This window comes from Lonchura striata, chromosome 8 (genome assembly GCF_050655825.1).
Source record: "Lonchura striata isolate lonStrDom1 chromosome 8, ASM5065582v1, whole genome shotgun sequence".
Classification (NCBI taxonomy): domain Eukaryota; kingdom Metazoa; phylum Chordata; class Aves; order Passeriformes; family Estrildidae; genus Lonchura; species Lonchura striata.
Window position 1 is genome coordinate 15721289 of NC_140710.1, and position 22201 is coordinate 15743489.

Consider the following 22201-nt stretch of genomic DNA (forward strand, 5'->3'; position numbering starts at 1 on the left):
CCATTTTACATGCCATACTCATCCACTCTACATTTGTACACACAGGTATTCAAATTCCTTCACTCTAAGTCAATGATTGTCCAAACCAAGCTGTCTAACAGCAGAATCTAGATGCAGGACTTTAGGTGCCTGAAGAAACAGCCAATTTTACCAATTTTTTTTCCAGTTGCAGAAATTCTTTCAGTAGTTAAACAATGTGCAACCTTAAAGCATGCTTTGGATGGAAATGAAGGCAGAATGGAAACCTGCCTCCACAGCTCGCCTATTATTTCAGCCTTCAGCCTTTATAACAGCCAAACCTTTCAACTGCTCCTGGTGCCTCTCCTCAGCATGCATTATCTTATTACACTATAAAGGTTGTAGTTTAAGTACCAATACTTTATGACTTCCTAGTTCAGTCTGTGTCAATTGTGAAGCACCCATCAGTCTCCCAGTACTACTATCTAGTTATTTACTAACAACTACATCCAAAACCCTGATTTTCTCTCAGGACCCCTGAGGATTTTCCTGTCTTATCAGTTAAATACAAAATTCCACACATCTTTATACCTTGTCTATATGGGTATCTTAACTACATGTCCTTCACAGATATCATTTGCGTTGTATGAGCTCTTGAGGAGACGATGCCAGTCTTCAGGGGCTGCAGGGATTGCCAGGATCCATTTCTTGGGGCTGGGGCAGGTGCGGCAATGTCCTTGCTTGCAGCAGTGAGCTCACATTATATCTGGTAAAGACAGCACTCATCATCCTGGACACCATAACAGTAGACCATATCACCATAATCAGTAGACTGAGGGAGGAGAAAGTCATCACTTGTAAGACCACACCAATAATAGTGTATTTGGGGTTGGGATCTCTACCACTCAAAAGACACAGGTAAACTGGTGTGTCACCAACACTGTCAGGGACAGAATATAGATATGTACAGAATATATATATACATCCAGAATATATCTATTACTCAGATCAGGAAAATTCCAAGTTTTCAACTGGCTCAAAACTTGCAAAAGCTGGAATTAGAAATTCAATGAAATTTGGAATCCCTTTCCTTAGGGCAACTTTTTCAGAAGACCTATGTAAAATGTATAGATCATTGCTTATACAAACCAACAGTCTATATTCCTGTGAAATACAAACCAACAGTCTACATTCCTGTGAAAAAGGTTTGCAGTATTTTTCTCATTTTTATATATACATATAGAAAGATAGATAGAATTCACACAAACACACACACACACACACACACACACACACACACACACACACATATATATATATATATATATATATATATATATAAACAAGCATTTTTTGACTCAGTTGGCTGTGTGCTCAAAAAACACCTAGGTGATATACTTTCCCTTTTTATTTAGCTACTTCTAGGAATAGGATATTGGGCTAGACAAACCTTTAATGTGATTCAATCTGAAAGTTTTTATAAAGATTATTTTCAACTGTTTCAGCAACATGTTAAGTTCACTATTCCAAATATTCACAAAGCATAATTGAAGACAATCCAAATAATTTAGAGGGGTTTGGATTAGCTCCTGTTTTCCATAAAGAAAGTATGAGATTCAGGAGAGTAGAAGACAAAGATGAGTCACATGAGACTCAATCTGCAGCCATGGTCCACAAAAGTCTGAGAACTACCAAATCACTAAGTAGTCAAAATCATGTGCAAAATATGAATAAAATATTGATTTCATTAAAAATGTTAAGGACTACTTAATTCAACAACATTTTATATGTTTGCATATTTATTTCCAAATTTACATATCTGTTTGCATATATCTTGTAAAGCTGAACATTAATTATACTTTAAAATCATGTATAAATTGTAACCAAGAATGTTGTATGAATTTTTGAAATAAGAGACGCTCAAGTACCATTAATTATAAACTGCCATTTAAAGCACACTGAATCAGACCTCATATTGAAAAAATATTGAGCCCTTGACAAATAAAAAAGGCAGAAAGAGTTATTAACTGGTCTAGCTGATTAAATGGTGTCTCCTACAATCATAGCATAATTTTTTTTTTTTTCCTTTCTCCCTCCAGACCTTTCTACCTCCTGGGTTTCTTTTACTTAAAAGTGACACATGACAATTTGCTGGCCAAGGTAAAATTGCTATAAAGACCACATGATTCACTCACTGGTTTATAGTTTCTATTTAGGCCAATTCTCTTTTTGAATCTTTATTCATGTAGAACTGACAGGAATATAAAACAATAGCCAAAACTTCTTGAGTTACTTTAGTGGACTAATGTCAAATGAGATGAGTTGAATTAGTGAACACTAATTAGATATGTGAAATGATTCTGAGTAATTTAAAAAGCAAGGTCAAATCTCAAGCAGCTTCCAAAAACCTAGACTTGCTAAATATACAAGGCATGTTGTTCTGACTATCACTTAAAGTGGTAATTGGAAATAGTCAAAATTCTAATAGCTTTAGATATAAATCCAAGGTCAGTTATCCCAGTAATCATAAAGAGCCAGGAGTTTCCTAAAAAACTGTTCCTTAAGAATATTACAAAAATATTATTTGCTCTTGTTAATTTTGAGAAGATGCGTTGAAGATCCATTAATAGTTAAGGAAAATAATTCAAATGTACATCTTGCATAGAGAAGGCTCCAAAAGTTTATTAGTGCAAATCAGTGTTGCTGCTCTTAAGTTATCTATCTCTGCAACAAGCTGCTCCCTGAAGAGAGGACAGCAGAAAGGTAAAAGTCCCCGCCTCTCTCTAAATGGCTAAAAGTCAGTCTAAACCCGACATCTTAATTTACATGAACAATGAAGCTGAATTTGCATTAATCCATCAGGCTGAAAAGTATATAAGGAGATGCAAACTCACCTATCTTGTTGTGTTAGCTTTGCCTCAGGGGTGGCAACATCAGTGCAAGGTGCAGACTGACAGCCAGGAACAGTGAAGTCTCAAACTTCTGCATGTGTTATGCAAATGGGACCATGTCCATCAGCTTTAGTGATCTTGCATTACAGAGCATAGGTCTGGCCTAACATTGGCATGTTATCAGCCATTCAGTCCTTGGTCAAGCAAGGGAACTTTCTTCAAATCTACAGAAGCTCTTTGCCTGATCTGTATTTCCCATTAGAAATATAGACTGCAGTAGGAGGGAAAGCCAAGACATGCACTATGGAAATACAGTTCTGCGGTTATCTCAATGTTCAAGTGTGATTGCAGGAAAATAGCCACAGAGCAGCTACCTCAGAGACATAAACCTCTCATTTAATCCTGTCTTCTGAGAGACACCTATTCTGCCTGCATGTTCTTTCTTCTTCAGCTCACACTTGAGAGTGGTTCATTAGAGGACATGCACACTCTAGCAGACGCCTACTCTTAACATTCCTTCTGCCATGCAAACACTGTTCACACTTGCAGAGCTGAGTTAAATTTGCACTAAACTTTAATAGTTGTAGATTCATAGTATAACATGTCAGTGGTAAAAAATTCTGGCCAATTTTCTTGCTCTGTAGGAAAATAATGTGAAACCCTATGAGTTCTGACTTCTGATTTTTCAAGATTTCTAATTTTTTTTTCCTTTCCCTTTTCACAAAACAGTCTGCAAAGGAAATAAATGCTGCAATTCCTGTGACCCTTCATAACATCACATGTCATTACTTCCAACAGTAACTGATTCTCAGGCTTGGTTCTTTCTCCTGTATCAGTGTAGAACAGAGAACTTAAATAAGCAACCAGCACAACTGTATAGAGCAGGGAACTTCCCCAATAGCTAAAAATGCAATTAATAAGTTACCAGCTTTTCTTCCAATGTCCATGTCCTTCACCTATAACCATGGAACATTTATTTTGAAAAGAGGGGAAAGAAAAAGGTGCTTCTGTTTCTTGAAACTAAGACATTGCTACAGCTGTAATTTTCTGTTCTAATAAGGATCTATAGCGAATGAATTACTAAAGCACTAGACAAGCACCAAATAGTTCTCCTTCCTGATTGATTACACACTAATGGCAACAAAACCTCATGGTTGAGCCACTTAGTCTTAGATAACCCATCTGTTTGTAATAGGAGCATGCTATTGTAGTGCCTGCAACAGAAGGACTTCATATTGATATTTTGTTACAGAAGGGTCTAGAACTAGATTTTTTAAAGAATTGGGATCCAAACAAAGATCTTTGTAGTAAAAATGTCAATTTCAGGGATAAGCCGAAATCCTGACTCAAACTTGTATGACTATAAGTATTTAAGTATTGAGTGAAGTTCTTTTGCTGAGCTTTCATGACCAAAGTTATCTATTTAGCTAAACGCAGAAGTAACTTGGCAGCGTGATTTAAACACATGCTAAACTAATACAGCTTAAACTTTAATTTCCTCTGTTCCTTTATAATGGGTTGCTACTTTGATACAAAATAGCAATTGTATTCAATTTAGGCCTCAGTAACTAATTACTGGTGGTAGCGGAATTAGTTAATAACGGTTCAGAAATATTAATATAGCAATTCATATTTTGGGTCATCTTTGTTTAATTTTAGTGCAGGTAGGTAGCTCAGTAATGTTTGACCATAATCATTGTAGTTCGGCATATTCAAGACTTGCAAGACTAATGCATGTAAACTATTGTCTAACTTAGATATTTTTCTTGATTTTTCAAGTCTAAGAATCTTCTGAAGTGTTTTATCAGCAAATTCATTTCTTAACTGAAAGTAGTATACACAAAATATATATAAAGATGCACCCATCAATTCTTTATGCAAAAACTACAAATATCAGTGTAGTCGTTGGAAATTTTCATATGCAGCATGCTTTAGATAACTGCTTTAAAATGGATGACCTGACACATGTATTAATTCCTTACTACTTAGCAGCCTATTATCAGTATGATTCAAAAAGAGAGGCAGGCATGCAGGCAGACAGGCAGACAGGAAGGAAGGAAGGAAATGTAATTTTGTCCTTTTTCAAATTATAATAAAAACTAATTAATACAGGAAAAAAACCCAAACACACAAAAAAGAAGCAAACCAAAAAAAAACCCTGTGAGAAAGTAAAGGCATTTTTTCAGATGATTGCCATGCCTTGTTATTGTAGTCTTATTAGGAGACTACATATTCTGATCACACTTCATAAATAACTGTGCAAAAGTAAGTTCCAAATTTCACTTTTTGATCTCATTGATTTCCATTTAAAATAAAAAACCTGTACTTTTGGAAATACACCTGTAACCATTAAAATGCTACAGGTAGCTACAGCTGGAAAGGATCTATTACCTTATGCTTTCAGGTACTCTATCATGTGTCTTCCCAGTCTTGGTTTCTTCGAAGACGCAAAAAATATGTGGGCCCTTAAAAAAACACAACATCAGCTTTTGGACTTGCCTACTACAGTTGTAGCCCTGAGAAAAGAGATCTCTGATAATAATAGAGATTAACAAAGGAAAAACAGGAGTTGTGTCTTTTTGCTGCTTTTACACATTCTGCAGAATACCAAGAGGATATTGTTTTACAAGTTGCTTAAAAGCTTACCTTTTGCTTTTTGAAATACAAGGGAGACCAGGTTTTGCTCAACACTAATTGGAGGGGATGGAAATACTGAACCTCTGTCAGTATTTTTTTCTCACAACTGCAGTTGATTAGCAGTTGAGACATACTCAATATAGTTTTGTTATGTTTGTGGTAAACTTGAAGACAGCATTTGCTGTAGTCTATTATCAATTACTCCTGCTCAATTCTATATACTCTGCTTGAGGAAGAATAATACAAAGACAGCTTGTGGTGACAGTCCACCTTTTCACGCACTCTTACAAGCATAGAAAACTGTAAGACAACAAAACCTCATTTGATAATGTCAGAAAGGAAATCTCTAATCTTCAATAGCTTGATTTTTGCAACTACCAGGCTAATCTACTGTTACAATACTACTTCATCCTCAAAAACTCTGTTCTGTGTGTAAGCAGGGATGTCAGCATTGTATAGGAAGGGCTGTACGACCAAAAACCTGTCACCCACTTCTTAGCCGAGTGACACTTTTTAATGGTTAAAAAAATTCTCACAGCTAAGCCTGTCCAAAATCAAATAGGAGTTAAGTGTATCGCCTGAAATATTTAATTTTGTGTAGCTTTGGAGTTTTTAAACTGGCCATTTATTTCCCTCTAACATGACATTAAAAATGAGACTTACGGAGAGAGAGAGGGAAAGAAAGAGAGAAGGAGAGATAGAGAGAACACAGGCAAGAGAAATCGTTCATTAACTGGATACATCAAAACTTCTCCTGAATGTATACAGTGTGAGAAATTCCTGTGGATTGATCTATGCTGAGAAATCTGATCAAGGAAAAGGTAGAATCAATGCCATCCTGTGTATATAATAGAACAAAAGTCTAAGTCTTAACTACATATAAGGAGGTTTTCCTTCTTTTCTTTCCCTATATTAAAATGTCCATTTCAATGAAGATGGACCAAAGCTATTGGCTTATTCGAAGTTCAGTCACTTTACTAAAAGGCAGTTTTCTTGCTTTGAGGAGTATCTGTGCAATCTGTGACACCAGAGAAAGCACACAGCTCTATGACACTTGAATTTGTAGGATTGCTTAATTTGGCTCTTAAGTAGGAACACAGCTATGCCAATCTAGCTTTCAGATGAGTTTTGCAAGCACAGCCTCTTATGTCCAAATTTGTACCAACTTAATTAACAGGAACAAAAAATGAAAATTGCCTTTTTAATGCAAGACACGTTTCTAAAATGATCAGTATATGAACTAAAATGTATCCATTACTCCTTAGAGTAACTGCTTGGCTGAGCTGAAACCAACACACAAGGTAGCTTGAACCTGGAATTCCCCCCAGCTGTATATTGAAATCCCCAGGAAACCTTTGTCTCAGCCATGTTCTGAAAATTATTTCAGCTAGGGGGCGTTCAACTAACATATTTTCCATGGCTGCACTTCAGACATCAACCTGTTCCAGCAGCTGTGACAGCAGCCTCCTGATGAGAGCTGTAAGTGCAAAACCCTGATATTCCAGGATTTTAAATTTCTCCCTTACCCTGTAAGCAAGGGCCTCAGACCCCACTGTGAAGCTGTTGCAACACGAGTAAATAAGAATTGGGGTCTCATACAGAAACGTGCCTGCCATTTGCTCATTGTATAGGCAATCCAGTGCAGGGATACCCCAATGCTTTCCTACTGTGACGGTAACAGGGATGTGCATTATTCCAATACAGTTAAGCCATAATGCACAGAACAGATTACAGCAGCAACAGCTTTGCCAGTGTAAGTTCATGTTCACAAAACTCCTACTGGCATAAAGCAGAGATCATACCTCATGTCACCCCAGCTGTCCTACTTCCTACGAGTGACAGCAGCAGCATAACTACAACCTTAAATACTTACCAATGCAACTATTTTGAAATACTACATTTGGGGTATTTCTGGGGGCAAAAGGTTCACATCATTTCCTGGCCACACATCACATATGGCTCCTGGACACCAGCACCTCCACTTTGCTGCATAAGTTTCCTTGGTGGACAGGAGTCAAAGGAAGTTTCATCACATGTCCACCCACTAGGGTCCCTAAGAGAACATTTATTCCTGCCTCTTCAACATAAGCAAGATATGAACAACAGCACCTTTTTACTGGCTTAAATAAGAGACACAGATTTCAAAGCTTTGAACAAACAAGATAAATATAGATCTATAAGCATAGGTTCAATAAGGGTAGCTAGACACTGAAGTAAGGTAACATTTTCCCTCAGAAACTGTCACCTCTTCTACACTGATGATTCTCTATCATGTCATAGGCTTAGATGACTGTATTGGAGCAGGAGGTCTGGTTAAGAAAATGCTATAATAACCCTTCAGTTCATATTGCATGAGATTTCTTTTGCTGTTATCTCCCCTTCTGCAGATGAAAAACAGATGAAAATACACATTGCAGCTGGTGACTCATTACATTAGTAGATGCCCTGTGCTAAATTCTATATATGAGAATTTCCATAATTTCATGGGTGCCTCTTTAAGAAACAAAATGAGCTGAATTTTCATTGTGTTGTGGGAAGTAACAGCACATCAGCAGTTATGGTATTACATATGGACTTTTGCTTCCTCCTGGGAGTTGTTTTCCTTAGAAGCAAAGCTGATTCCTATTTTCCACTTTGCTGATAGCTCTGTTCCTGCATAGTTTGTACTACAGTGGGAACTATTATGCACCCTTCCCTCTCCCTCCCACCCCTACATACCTACACACTTCCTCTTTCCAGAACAAAAGCTTTTTCCAATTACTTAAGGAATCTCACAAAATTATAGTTCCTATCCTTATACAGTGATCTCAATTATTAGTTCCAAAACATACTTTTGAGGGGAAAAATATAATTGTTACTCAGGAGCTGAGACTTAAGCCTCCATCAACTTTGTATTTAATGTCAAAATAGTCATGGGAGAAAAGCTTTTGGGGGAAGTAGGATTCCCTGCCCAGTTCTGGTTGCACTACCTGTATGAAAACAATTTCATTTCAGAGGATTACTAATGCAAAGATTCCAGAATCCAAACTTACTATAAATTCTGGTTAATTTCAGTTATTCCTAGTTGTATGGAACTACCATTTGGGATTTAGTTTACAGTCTGCAAGCAGTAATGATAGAAACTCAAGACAGGTCAGGTTACTGCAGCTTAGCTATCAGACTCCTTGAAAAATAGACTGTACAACCTTTAGAAAAACAAGCTTCCAATAAACATAAGAAGCAAGTTCCCATCTCTGATTAAGAATTCTCTTATCTCGTAGCCCTGGTTCCCAGGCTAATGAGATGACTTTGAGAAAGCTGTCTTTAAGAGTCTCCCCTTTATTCTGTCCAGAATTCTGCAGGCTGTATGGCTCATTACATGTTTCTCATAATACTGATTTGTCTCTGCCATAAGCTGTCTCTGCTGCCTGAGTGCAGGAATGTCTCACATTAAATTAAAGGGCCAGAAGCACAGGACATTTTCAAGAAGGACAAAGAGATGGCAAAGCTCACTGATTCTGCAGGGAAATTGCTTTCTTGAGGGAAGTGTTTCATGTACTCAGGAGGTATGGAAGATGTACTTTCTGGGAGAAGGTGGCTCAGTGCTGATAGGGGTGCTAATATAAACTGTATATGAGACTATTGTTATAATTTTAAGATTAAAGACATACACAGTCAATCCTTCAGCCCTTCTGTTCCCCCAAAGTCAGTATTTTATTGTTTTTAAAGCTTTGCGTTGACACAGTGCCGACCAAAGGTAAACACTACAAAATACAAGCACAAACCCAGCATGTCACTTTGCAAAACAAAAATAGAATGGGGAAGAAGTGCTACAATGTCATGCAAAACATCTCTAGCCCTAATTAAAAAAAAAAAAAAAAAAAAAAAAAAAAAAGAGAGAGAAAAAAAAAAAGACAGTTTTAGATTGAATGAATTGCCCTTAACCTAGAAAAATAAACATATTCAGAGAACTGGAAGAAAACCAGTGCCATATGCTATTACATCCAAAAAATGCCTTAGCTAAACTGTAGCATTCTATAAATGATTGAATTTAGATTGAATGAAGAACTGCAAACATCTGAACACTAAAAATTACTGTCTTTTGTTACAATCCATAAGAAAATAGCCTAAAACTGGAGGCAGAATTTTTTTGAAACTATGATATTTTGGTCCTTTGCTTACAATATTTAGCCACACACAGGGAACAGGAGTGGTGTAGTGACATGGAGTTGTGGGGCACTGGACTACAAACCACACAGGGCCACAAACTGATCTGTGATTAGCACAGAGCAGTGGAACAGCCTTTGATAATCAAGCCTCAGAACAGGATCAGACTAAAATCAGAGCTGCTCTTGTCAGTAACAACTTTATTAAGCAACATTGACATTCCCCCACATAGAAACAGAAAAAAAAAACTAAAAAACTCACAACCTCATGCAAAACCAAGAAAAACACCAAAACCAACAAACAACACTTTTTATTGATTATGCCTTTCTTTTTGAAGAGTAAATTTTCAAACAGCCTGGGGGAGCCTAAATAGTACCACTGTAAGCCTAGTTCAGACTTGCAGTGAATTCAAGAAAATAATTTTCCATTTACATTGCAGTTGGTCTCACTAGGCCAAGTTTACAGAGAGCACATCCCTGTAAGCAGTCAAGTTGAAAACAATGGCCCTGCTCATACAAGTACAATTTTGTACAAGTAATGCGGTAGGAAGGAAGGTGTTCAGGATACAGGGCTATTGATAACTTCTGTGGCACAGAATCACCACAGCAAAAAAGAATCAGGCTGCATTTGCTAAAGGTTAAAAAAAGAGGAAAATATACTTTTATTGTATAATAGACAAACTAGAGTGCCTTTTGATATTTCCTTATCACACAACCCCCAAATAAAGAAAAATTCACTCAGCAGTTCCAATCATCTAACTAGCATGAAAATAAGTGTTTCATAATAATTTGTGATGGTTCTGAAACAATAAAGAAAACATGCAAATTACACCATACAATAAAGACTTGATTATGCAACTGTTTTGCCTCCTTTGCTGCAGCAATAAGCAAGCAAATAGAGCCTGAACTGAACACAATTTATACTGCAAAAGAATATTCACTTGTGTTACTGCTTCAGCTACTTAAAAGAAATAATTTTGGCAAATCATTATCATTAGGAGACCCTATTTAAGGTTTATATCAATGATCTTGAGACTAATTTCATCATGTTTGTGCTCCACTTCCAGATTTTCAAGACACAATTGCTTTGCTCTCAAAACACAGCAGAATACTTTTTACAAAATGCGTTCAATAAATTTTTAAGAGTTTCAGCATTCTATTTTTGAAGACTAATATCTTGAAATAATCTTTCCTAAGTATTTCTATGTGAGAATACCTATGCATATCAGAATTCACAAAGCTTTTTTTGACTTAATTACAGTCCATGGAAGTTAAGTACAGGCTTAAATGTATTCTGCTACTTTTCGTCCTGAACCAGGATATTCCACTGTATTTTAGACTAAGAAAGAACAACACTGAAAACTATGTATCAGGCAGTTTTCAGAGTACACATACAAGATATGCTACACAAATCATGGCAATATGCTAATAAAATCAGTTATTTCTTTTCTCATGCTGTTGTAAAAAAATATGCCAACAGTGTTGTTTATGGAGTTGATTAGAAGAAAAAGACACCTTTTATTCAGCTACACAAAATCTAAATTTAGGATAATGTTTCTCTTTCCTGGTTTCTTCTTAGAGCAATGGACTTTCTCACACCACTGTAGATGAGAATCCACATTTAAAATTTGATTCATTAATGGTGCTAGAAGCAGCATTAACTCATCCTCCAGCCCCTACAAGCTGTGTCAGAAGGGGTCACAGAGTGCTAGTGCTGGCCAGCAGCCAGTGACAGCATGGCAAGTAGCCAGCCATTCTGCTATGAACTGGAGGGGGTTCCTGAGGGAATTTTAAAGTTTTCTGCATTTCCACCTTTATTGCAGCTCAAGATCTCCTGCAGAGTTTGCATGTACAGCTTATGGATACTAAAGGATATATTTTTATTTCACTGAATGCTTTCATAAAGAAACCAAATCAACAGTAAGATTTTTATATAGCTTCAGGAAGCTTAGGTGCATTAACTTCTTTTGGCCACATCACATCCACATCTAAGACTTTGCAGAATAGATAATTTAAGGTAATTCATGCTTTCCTTGCAAGCTGAGAAAAACAAATATAGGAATTAGTAATACTATCTTGTCTAAATTCTCTGTTTAGGAGGAAAATAATCTTCTTTGTTACCATTTCCTGTACTTTAACATTCTTACCAATGAATTACCGGATTTGGTCCTGAAACATTCTGCAGCAAGATTTGGAAAATTTGTACATACTTCATGAAATAATACCAAGTTACACACGGCTTCTGAGAAAATAAAATAATTAAAGTTTTTATACAAGAAAAAGAGGCAGTATGAGTTACAGAGGAAAAAAATGCACCTCGGCATAGTACATCAGTAGGCAGTATCACCAACACATCATTTTCTCATACATATTTATCCAAGGTCCATACATAAAAGCACTTGCCCACAAATGCACAACACAAAAATCCACAGTTCTTTGGGAAATGGACTTCATATAATCTGATAGAAAAACTTTACTGTGGCATGCTTGAAAATAGATTGAAAATTATTGCCCCACTTTGAACATTTCCTGAAATGTACTGCAATATCAGTACAAAGCTGACTGCATCAATCAGGTATCTTCAGATGCTTCATTTGATTTTTCAGAGAGATGAGAAAGCAACAAAGTGACTAGACCAAGCAATTCCAGGTACTTATAGCACATTAATCAATTTGAAATGAACTCCTTTTGTCTGCTGCTGCAATGGTTTAGAAGATATTTCCTAAACAAATAGATAATACTTTCTTTTCTATTACAAGTGATCAAACTCCGAGACTTATGTAAGAATTTTTTTTAAAACCCACAACACAATACTAGTGCTTTTTGTTATTTTTTTTTTATTTAAGAGCATGCTTACAATTGTGAAATCATGGTTACAGAAGTTCAAATAAAGCTTATTTTTTAAATTCTATCTGACCTTGGATTTGACAAAAATTGTATATGGGTCAAGATTATGAAAGGGCTTTCATTACATGAAGTTATCTAAGTATTGTTCAGACTGGTTTTCAGGATGAAATACTAGCTGAAGTTTGTATTTACTTCATGTGCAATCACTTTAACCTTGCTATTTGCACAGCAGATGTCTTCTTCACAAGACTACAGAAGCTATTGACTATAAATCTTGATAAGATAAGCTGCTCATTCCTTCCTTGTCAGAGCACTCTAAAAAGTCGCATAAAAGAAAACAATTACTGAACTGAGGCAAATACCAAACGTTGAGCCTAGAGTTCTTAAGGAGTCTTCTATACAGCAACTTCTGACCAAGTCAAACCAGCAGATTTAGAATCCTTGTAGGAAAGTCATTATAAAGAATTTGATTCATTTGTGACATTTAATTCATACGAATGCCAAGACTGCAGTTACACTTTTTCTAAATGGAACTATTCCTGAAATCTCAATAGTTAAAAGAAGATTGTATAAGCATAGTAATTCAGCTACTTCCTTTATCTTTGCATCTTACCCATTCAGTCATCAGTGACAAAATGTGCAGTTATAGTAGGAATAGAAAAGCTTGTATTCCCCACCCTAGTGGGGAAGAGAGTAGCCAAGGCTGCCAACTCAACAGCTTAAATTACCAAAAGCCTCCACTGAGTGCTTTCCACTATCTCTGGAAATAGTTTTGGAAAGCAGATTCCATCCATTTTTCTGGTTTATTGATTAAGGAAGTTTGTTCCGCTTACAAAAACAACATCAAATCAACATAAGAAAGTCTGAGGGCTCAAACTTCCTATTAAGAAGAGAAAGATAAGAAAAATACACAGACAATGATATTTTGGCCATGCATGTCTTCACAATAATGGTTAAAAAAAAAAATTGATAAGGTGAACTGCCCTGTAGAGAAGGGAAGATTGTTTCTTCATTGAAGAGTTATTAACATGCTCTAGGAAAAGTTTCTAATCCATCCCAAAAAAGTTTTGTATTTTTAATTTAAATTAGTGACCTTCAGGGAACTCACTGTAAGGACAAAACTATTATCGTTTTAATCTCTCTCCAAAAGGTAAAACAGAAAACCACCATCCTGTTATTTCAATTGTCTTCTACAAATGAACTTTGTACATACAAACCTGATTCTGCTTTTATTTACATGATGCTAATGAGCTTATTAACAGTCAGGTAATTTCCTATTGACTTTCTGTGGGCTAACAATTCATTGATGCTAAGCAGCAAAAGATGCCTTATGACTGAAGTCCTTTTTCTATATAGGATTTCAAGCTTTGACTTACAATATTTTACAGCCCTTAGGCATCTGGGAATCTCATAACAAAACAGGAAAATTATTTGCAACCCTACCTTCAAAGATGACTTATTGGATAAAATAAAAAATAATTGGCAAACCACACAAGAATGCCATAAGATAGTCCCATCTTTAAAGCACATGCACTTAGGGACAGGCCTCAAAAACAACATTAGCATTACTATACATAAATTAGTCAGATAATCTGTGTATACTTAGCCCAATAAACTGGATTTACTCAATTCAAACAGGATTCTGCAGAGGTAAGACCACAGCCATTATTTGCATGCTGCAGTGGAGTCTCCTTTTCCTGTGTGCTGTTGTTAAATCTTTCTGAAAAGCAGAGATTCCCTACTGCACTTTCTGAATTGAATGAAAGAGAAATTAGAAAGGTATACAAGACTTTAATACTTAATTAACTTTCCAATCAAGGAGTGAAACCAAGCAAGATTATATGACTGATTATACTCATGATATGACTGATCCATTTGGATTGTTATTTGTCACATTATTTTTCTCCAACTAACCACAGAGACTTAACACAAGTAATGAGGAGAGCTATCCTTTGGTTGCCTAGGATCAAAATTTAACACATTTGGTCGTTATTTTCCTAGCTTCCCCTGTCAGCCTGCCAAATTTCTTTTCAGCAAACTAATACCCAGTTATTTTTACCAAGTCTTCAAGCTTTTACTAAGTTAGAAAAGTATGATCCATCTGTTTGCAGAGGCTGAGAGTCCACAATTTTCCATATCTTCACATGAATGGCAGACCCTGCTAACTGAGCACCACGACCCAAGTGCTTTTTCACAACTGCCACACACAATAAAGCAATTGTTTTAGGTCATTTCAAAGTCACCTCTTGTATGGAAGAAAATAGTCATAAGATCAGATATGCAACCTTGTGAGGATGGCAAGTTACATGGTGACAAGGTGGGTGAGCTGTAGAATTAAGTCTGTAACTGGAAAGCATTTCTAATAACCCTAAAAGCAGCAAACAAGTGATGATGCAATTCATGATGCAGACCTATTTGCAGGAGAACATGCAGACATGCAGAGACATGATTACCATCTTACAGCAAACAAACATGACATAAAACATAATATTATGTTTCAAGGAGGCAAATTTCAAGCTAAGTTCAACATAATCTACCCATCCTTCTTAGCAAAACATCCTATTGCCTTAGGAAACAATCTCGTTGCTAGAAAGCCACAGGTGTTGTTTCTGTTTCTCAGTAAGTCAGGTGCATTTCCTATAGCCTTGTGGGATACTGCATGCTCCTGTAGTTTTGTAACGTAGCACAGGCCTGTAACCTCTTAACAGATACTAAATTGTATCATCCAGATGCATCAGCCTTCCAGACTCTAAATTTGCTCAAATACAGTAACTACCAACTTTTAATTTTGGTTTGCACAAGACATTCTGATACATATAGCAATTGAATCTGCACATATATCTCAGCTCAATTCCCACATGAACTTTTTTGGGACTTTCAATCAGAGGTTGAATTCCTTGTCTTGCTTGTCGTGGGCACAATATACAGACTTTTTCCAGAAAAGTGTTATTAAATAAGACTTATGTGCTTCAGAAGGACATTCTGTCTTTCTGTTGGAGCTTTCTACAACATCCAGCTCTATACTCCAACACACAAATCTAATGCTAAACCCTGAAAGTAGGCTGAAAAATGCTACTTCTATGGAATGTTTGCCTCCATTGTAATCCCTTATTCTTTTCTGCTCCAAATCACCTTGCATATCATAACCCAATTTTACTCATGGGAGAGGAGGGAAAACTCAAACCCCACAACTCTACTCTAGGAGAATAACAAGACAAAATTCAGTTTAGAAACACAGAAGAAAAAAAAAAGGGGGAAAAAAAGAGTGTTACAGTGCACTTGGGCTATGCCTTTCCCCATTCCCCAGGACCCCTGTGACTCTGATCAGATAAGCCTGGTCCCCTCCTTCCTGCCCCTACGGGGTTGGTGGAGAGCCAAGAAGCCCTCCCTGTCCAGAGCATAGATAAACCCCTGACATTTCCTGTTTGCCCTCTTTTCCCCTGCTCTTTCCCCTCTGGACCTCATGGAATAAAGACCTGGACAACTACATCAGGGTGAGAGCCTCTTCTGGAATCTTTGCCCATCTCCTGATGTTCCTCCCCTCAAGGCCTTGTATCTCTGGGCTAGCCTAATAATTTGGGGCTGAGAGAGGGAGAAGCGTCAGAAGAGAAGCAATTGAAAATATAAGAGAGATCTAGAAGTCCTTGAACACCTAAATTTTTCCCTGCTATGCCTGGTTCATATCTCCAGCTGCCAGTCTGTCAAGTCTGAGAATAACTGCTGTGATTGGAATCTTCTAAAGAAAATAGAATGCTATGAGCAGCCATGTTTAATTAAACAGTGGGAAGTTCACATTAGCAATAAACACAGGAAGTATCAGAAGTCTTGGCAAAAGCCAAGGACAGTGTCACTTCTCTGCTCTGTACTTAAGTGGCCCTTTTTATTGGTTGTCTTTACAACAGAGCAGAGACACTCAGGACTTCTACATAGGGATTCTTAGGTATGCTAATTAAATACCATGTGAGTCCACCTGTCCAGAATAAGAATGCCTAATTCTGCTTTAGATGTTCTGCTCGTAAAGGTTTGATTCACAGAAAGACAGTTTCACAGAAAGAAGGATGCAGACATGGAGAGCTTGATGGACTGAAAAAATGCCTCTCAACTTCTGCTTTGGTAGCAGTAAATCTAGAAAGGAGCACCAAAATAGCCCACTATCTGTTCTGCAATCATGGAAGAGATGCAATTAAAATAATTTCAGATTAGCTACAATATTAGGACTGAAATTATTCCTGAAGACCATAGGGTATCAGAGGCTAAAAGCCCAAACCAACACAAACCTGAGTAGAACAACTGAGCAGAATGTTTTTTTTCCTGTCAGCATGGAAATATGTAGGGACAAGAAGTCACATGCTGGTTGTCTTTTTCACAGTACACGCCACTAAAATGGACACTGTTTATGATTAGAGGTGGATGTGAAAATCAGTTCTTTTCAATTAGCTAAGAGAAGACCAACCATGGAAACACCGAAGAAGTTAGAATATGATACTCAATAAGGATCATAAGAAAGAAAGTTTAAGAAGGAGCTAAACCTGAATGAACTAGAAAAATCATCAGTGGTAAGAATGTACTGAAAACTAACAAACCAAAAAAAAACAAAAAAAAAAGTCTGGCATTTATTTCTTTTGGGGAGATATATGATCAAAAAGGGTTGAATAATTAGTAAGATTAGATTTTATAACAATCCAAAATATAAGAGGTTAGCCATGCTTGGACATCTAGAATCACTTTTTGATGAAAGATATTAATAGTTATTTACCCAATTAAGTTACACGATCCAGCACTAAGCTTATGATACAGTAAACAATATAAAATGCAAAATGCCACAAGACAGATTGACAGAATTAAAAAGTAATAGCATTGGTCTAATGAAAAAGGTGCATGAGACCAAAATTTTCAGAAATTTGGAGGAAAAGCAAGCTCTTCAAGTCCAGGATAATGCCAAAAAACCCCAACAACTCTGCAGGTCCTGCACTGTCCTATGGAAGTTGTTCAGAGAAAAGGCTCAGATCAGATGGATCAGCATCAGTACTCTGAGTAACCGGCAAAAAGATAAACATGCTCACCATAACATTTTTAAAAAGACATACTCTGCTAGAAACCAAGCAAGTATTACAGAAGATGAGGCCTCAAGAAAAAGTAGTCAGTGCCAAATATTTATTTACACTGCATGTGGATAACAGCCAGGTTCTGATGAGTACATCTTGAAAAATAGAGAAATATACATTAAATATTGTCTCTCTCAGTGCACTGTTTGCTGACTGTTTCCTGGGATGGCTGATGTTTGGCTCAGGCTTGAAACAACTATGTTTCATTACAAAAACAAGGCATTTTCGATGGGATTAAAAGTAAAATGGTAAAGATGTTTTCCAATATCAAAATCACTACAAAGACACAACAAAGCAACCCCAGAGAGGAGCAGAACCAAACCAGTACAAATCATCATAAGGCATACTCTGACAATATATCTGCTTCAGGAAACAAGAAAGATTTCATATACATATTTTTAATCAGTTCAAAGGAAATTTCTACTATTTGAAGATAAAGCACCATTCCATTTCACAGCACTTAATTATTTCTTCATGTACTACTATCAGGATGTGCTACCTTGTATTTCAAACTTTGAAAGTTAAGACAAAAGTGTAAAGAGCTGAGGTTAAAATGCACACTGCAAGGAAACTTTATTTAGCATGTAGGAAAGTTACACAATTGTGATATTTAGTGGCCTGGAAAAGGATGATAGGAATAGCAATCTGCAATTTTAAGTGACCAAACTAATTGGGATGAGGAAGTCTGGGAAAGTGCACTACAAGGTCTATGTTCCATTATTCAAGTAAATAATAATAATAAAAAAAAAAGTCTTGGAATACAATGCAACTCTTCCAGTCTTACAGAGCAGTTTCTTAATATTAAAAGGAGTATTTAGACATGAAATGAGGAGAGAATTAATTTACCAGGAAATTAAAGGCAGCAGATTAACCAAAACTGAAAAATTAAATACAAAAATAAAGGACAGGGTAGTAAGCAAGTCCAATGCACCTCAACAACAGACAACTTTCTTTTTTGAAAAATCTAATACTTAAAATTCGAATTTGGACTACTTCAGTTAGCCCTTTTTCTTGCTTTTCATTTTTTCAATGTTTTTTGTGTTCTGCAGGACTTCAGCGGCTGGTTGCAGAGTTTTGGGCTCTATTCAGAAACTGAAAAACAATACCAAACAATCACCCTGAAAGTGATTCATTGTTCTGTGATTTTGCATTCTTAAGAACCTCAGTTCCCATTAAAGCCAGCTGCACAAGGGATCACAGCAGTGGGCAGTAAGAAATATGCAGATGTCCTCAAGAGGTCCCTCTTTTTTGCTTTTTCTTTTTTGTCTTTTTAAGGTGTACAAAGGAAGAAAGTATCAGAGATGTTTGGATTAAATATCTTCTTGAACATTTTTCTTTTGAATTTTTTCCTATTTTCATAGCTGGGAAACAGGTGTTTTCACCTTGATTAGCATAAGGATTCTAATTGCTTACAAAGTATATTGACATTAATGAATCATTCAATTATTCATTATTATTATGAAAACTACAGCATCAGTGCCAGTTAAGGCACTGAATTTGGATAAAACAATCTGCAACTGATATTTCTCTCATATTAAGACATGGGATGCATCTCACTATGCTGGATTCAGTACATAATTCACTGTGTATTTTAACTCTTTGACAAAGTATCATTCTTATTGTACCATTTATGCAATCCATCTTCTCTATTTTCCCTCCCAGGGCCAAGAAGAACCCAAAACAAAATAGTAAGGCACTAAAACCAAGATCTCAAAAGCAGTTGAGACACTTGGACACATAAGACTTGTTTCCATTGAAGTAAATAGTACAAATCCTCAGAAGAAACTGGATGGAAAATCAAAGTTTGTACCTTGTCACATGTGCAGATCCCTTGGTAGAGAGTTTCCTATGTAAAAGAAGAATTCCATCTTAAATCCTTAAGAGGCATAATCATTACTAAAGGATAAGAATCACTAAAGAAAAATGTCAGTTTTAGAAGATAGCCACTAGATGGAGCAATTTAATATTAAGATTCCCTTTATAAAGATTCTTTCACCTTTCCCATTACCGAATTAATTTTTCCTTTTTATGCTAAGGATACTTAGAAATACTGTGCTCTTGCATATTATACAAGTAAAAGGAAAACTGCATATGAATAAACACGATGTTTCTATATTTTGCCTGTATTGAAGCAAAGACTGGAAACAGTGTAAGGTAAAGTGTAATTCTAAACCACTTCTGTTAAACTGTTAATTTAATTAATACACCAATCTACATTTCCTAATCTTGAGAAACATTAAGCATTAAGAAACATTAACAGTTTATCAGAATACTATGCTCTCTATTCACCAGACACCAGAACTTTTTCCAGCAGAGATTATTCTATCCTACCCTGAACCTTAGCCTAACTACTATACAGTTAGAATTCTATATTTTAGAATCAAACTGAGAATTAAGAATATTTGGTATTGACACAAAAGAACAAGAGACTTGACCTCATTAGCTTGAATCCCAATTTACATCAGTTGTATCTAAGATGACTGTAGAACTACAGTGCCTTCTGTCAGTGTAAGACCAAAAGTTGAACCTATGTCTATTTGTATTTCTAATTTTATTTTCAAGCAACAATTTACAGCAGTTACTATCCAAAGTACTGCCTGACAACATCTATCTGTATCTTGTGAAGGTGATATGTATGTTTAAAAACAGAGCAATGGTGTTGTTGCAGAATGCAGCTCTGAGGCAGCAAGAAAGTAAATCCTCAATGATTAGATTGGATCTTAAAATCCTTCTTTAATACTGGATTTGCTGGGAAAAGGGGAAGAAATAAACACAGTTAAGGACAGCCTGTGAACAGCAATCCCCAACTGGCCTCTGCTTTTTTGTTTTGAAAGACTTCTGCTATATCATACTTATGAAATATTCACATTTCTGATTGATAAGTGAGATAATCTAAGTACCATGAATGGTCTAGAGTATCTAAAGTCTGCAAACATCATAATACAGTATACATTTTAATATCCTTCCTATTACTGAACTTTTCTAACATTAAATCAACCTCTACCTGCATAGCAGGTGCAAATAGCATCTGGATTTACTGTTGTGCTTAGGTCCATGGTGACAATCCATGCTTTTAATGCATAGATGATGTGCTTTTTTCCAAGAACTGTTACTATTATCTTTCATGATTAATGATAAAAAAAAATCCAAACATTAGGCTGTTTATACAACTATTAAGAGAATTGTGCATTTCTCTCTTACAGAATTCAGCCATGCTTCTAAAATTCTGAAGATGTATCATTGATATATCCCCACCATGTCCATCATTATCAGGACCACATTTAGCACAGGTTCAATTAACCTAATCTTTTATATTTCTTATCTCAATCAAACAGTCATTAAGGACATTGCTGTTCAATGGCTTACTAGATGGACCTCAGAATGAAGAGAAAGCATATAGGACAGGAGGAGGGCAAACTTTATTATTTTGTTTTGAGATTATTGCACTTCATTTTTATGCTTTGCTCCATCGCTGCACCACTTCTAGGGTAAAGAGGGGTGTATGCAGGCAAGAGAAGAAAGCAAAGAACAAGCCAAGAGTGCTGCATTAGCTGGAGACACTTCTGGCACTTGTGTAAAAGCTGCCTTCATTAAAGCTAACATGTTAACACTGCAGCAAGTAAAGACATAAATGAACATAAAGAACATCCACACTATCACATTCCAAATATCAAGCCAGTATACCTCAGACTTCTCCTCTTCAGCAATTGCCTGTGGCTGTTTGCTTCTTGACAGGTAGCTACAGAAAACAGATCAAGGCTCCAAAATGTTTTCCCCCACATATTTCAGTGGCTTCTATGCTCATTTTTCTTATAAAGAACAAACAAGTTCATAAACTGCAAACTACCTGCTAGACAAATCAACTTGAAAGTGTTTGAGATTTCATTATGTGATGATAATAAATAATTGAAAGCTGACAGACTGACAATGTGGGATTTCAGTGAATCCATTTCAAGCAACTTAACCCAAACTTATTCAGTTTAGTCCTTGAGATCTCCAGTGTTTGCTCTAGAACATAAAACCCATGACATTAAGTCCTTACAAGAAAACACTTTACACTTTAAAAAATCATTGGCACCTATGTATCTAAGCACATTAAGAGAAGCACAAGAACTTAATCTTTCAGATGCCAAATCACTTCAGTTTCCAGAAGAGTCACTCCACAAGTAACTTTGTAATTGGGCTCAGTAGAGAAATCTAACCTAAGGAATCTCACCTAAGCCTTTTTACATTGTGGTTGCTTTCAGAAAACATGAAAATGCCAGCAGATTCATTCACACAAGAGAAAACGACTTTGAAGAACCTGAAATGTGTGGAAACTACAGCTAGTTTAAAAGGTATATCCCAAATGTGATAGGTGTGATTAACTTCCCTGCTCACTTGTGAAATGACCATCTCTCTCCAAGGATGGAGGAGAAAGAAAAAAGAAGGAAAACAAGAAGAAAAAAATAGGAGGAAAAGGAGAGAGAGACATATTAGTCTTACTTCCTTCCCCTTATGTTTAAATAACATTTAATTAAGGGGAATACACTGTAACAAGCCATCTCTGAACCACAGGGTTCATAAGCAGCAGAACATAAATGAAAGCAATGTAAAGTTGCACTAAATTACATGACAG

At 36.3% G+C, this 22201-nt stretch overlaps 1 protein-coding gene across 34 annotated transcripts in view; it reads right to left on the reverse strand.

Annotated features, from left to right (window-relative positions):
- The window catches only part of LOC110468626 (uncharacterized), a 511599-nt gene that overhangs the window by 482845 nt on the left and 6553 nt on the right, over nt 1-22201 (reverse strand). For 4 of the 34 annotated variants that reach the window (XM_085585864.1, XM_085585863.1, XM_085585857.1 and 1 more), the window contains exons 2-3: nt 5241-5314; nt 550-724 (exon numbers count right to left, since the gene is read on the reverse strand). The exons of the other annotated variants lie outside the window; for them this stretch is intronic. The gene's annotated coding sequence lies outside the window, so the exon portion shown is untranslated. The remainder of the gene's footprint in view (nt 1-549; nt 725-5240; nt 5315-22201) is intronic. 34 annotated transcript variants of the gene reach the window in all.